The following is a 1,650-nucleotide window of genomic DNA, read 5'->3' as shown; positions in this document are numbered from 1 at the left end:
TGTTGCTGAGAAGATGATGGAAAAGGCTTGCCATTGCTAAACCTGTTTCTTCCACCATTATTGTTATTGAAACCTTGTTGAGGTCTCTCTTGATTCTTCCATGAGAAATTTGGATGATTTCTCCATGAAGAATTATAGGTGTTTCCATAGGGTTCTCCTAGGTAATTCACCTCTTCCATTGAAGGGTTCTCAGGATCATAAGCTTCTTCTTCAGATGAAGCATCCTTGGTACTGCTTGGTGCATTTTGCATTCTGGACAGACTTTGAGAAATCAAATTGACTTGTTGAGTCAATATCTTGTTCTGAGCCAGAATGGCATTCAGAGTATCAATCTCAAGAACTCCTTTCTTCTGATTAGTCCCATTGTTCACAGGATTCCTTTCAGAAGTGTACATGAATTGGTTATTTGCAACCATTTCAATTAGCTCTTGAGCTTCTGTAGGCGTCTTCTTCAGATGAAGAGATCCTCCAGCAGAGCTATCCAAAGACATCTTGGATAGTTCAGACAGACCATCATAGAAAATACCTATGATGCTCCATTCAGAAAGCATGTCAGATGGACATTTTCTGATCAATTGTTTGTATCTTTCCCAAGCTTCATAGAGGGATTCTCCATCCTTCTGTCTGAAGGTTTGGACTTCCACTCTAAGCTTACTCAATTTTTGAGGTGGAAAGAACTTTGCCAAGAAGGCATTGACTAGCTTTTCCCATGAGTCCAGGCTTTCTTTAGGTTGGGAGTCCAACCATGTCCTAGCTCTGTCTCTTACAGCAAAAGGGAATAGCATAAGTCTGTAGACCTCAGGGTCAACCCCATTAGTCTTGACAGTGTCACAGATTTGCAAGAATTCAGCTAAGAACTGATGAGGATCTTCCAATGGAAGTCCATGGAACTTGCAATTCTGTTGCATTAGAGAAACTAATTGAGGCTTAAGCTCAAAGTTGTTTGCTCCAATGGCAGGGATAGAGATGCTTCTCCCATAGAAGTCGGGAGTAGGTGCAGTAAAGTCACCCAGCACCTTCCTTGCATTGTTGTTGTTGTTGTTGTTTTCGGCTGCCATGGTTTCTTCTTCTTTGAAGATTTCTGTCAGGTCCTCTACAGAGAGTTGTGCCTTAGCTTCTCTTAGCTTTCGCTTTAAGGTCCTTTCAGGTTCAGGGTCAGCTTCAACAAGAATGCTTTTATCTTTGCTCCTGCTCATATGAAAGAGAAGAGAACAAGAAAGTGTGGAATCCTCTATGTCACAGTATAGAGATTCCTTGAGGTGTCAGAGGAACAGAAAAATAGAAAGAAGAGGTAGAAGAATTCGAACTTAATTAGATAGAGTTCGAATTGTGCATTGAGAAGGAGTGGTACTTGGTGCACGAATTTGTGATTCGCACAACTAACCAGCAAGTGCACTGGGTCGTCCAAGTAATACCTTACGTGAGTAAGGGTCGATCCCACGGAGATTATTGGCTTGAAGCAATCAATGTTTATTTTATTAATCTTAGTCAGGAGGCCAATAGGATTAAAAGTGAAATTACTAGATTTGATTATAAAAATAAAAGAGAATAACAGTGTTACTTGTTGTGCAGTAATGAGAAATATGTTGGAGTTTTGGAGATGCTTTGTCCTTTGAACTTCAACTCTTCCTTGAAATCCTTCAACACACG

The 1,650-nt window shown here is 40.4% G+C and overlaps 1 non-coding gene across 1 annotated transcript; it reads left to right on the top strand.

Annotated features, from left to right (window-relative positions):
* Nucleotides 1–549: 549 nt before the first annotated feature.
* LOC130948677 (small nucleolar RNA R71) lies at nucleotides 550–653 on the top strand. Its single transcript, XR_009073153.1, has one exon. It is a non-coding gene; the product is annotated as a small nucleolar RNA R71 (small nucleolar RNA).
* The last annotated feature ends 997 nt before the right edge of the window (nucleotides 654–1,650 follow it).

The sequence above is a fragment of the Arachis stenosperma genome, chromosome 1, assembly GCF_014773155.1.
Source record: "Arachis stenosperma cultivar V10309 chromosome 1, arast.V10309.gnm1.PFL2, whole genome shotgun sequence".
Taxonomy (NCBI): domain Eukaryota; kingdom Viridiplantae; phylum Streptophyta; class Magnoliopsida; order Fabales; family Fabaceae; genus Arachis; species Arachis stenosperma.
The sequence above is the reverse complement of the archived record's forward strand: the minus strand, read 5'-3'. Positions and strand labels throughout refer to the sequence as shown.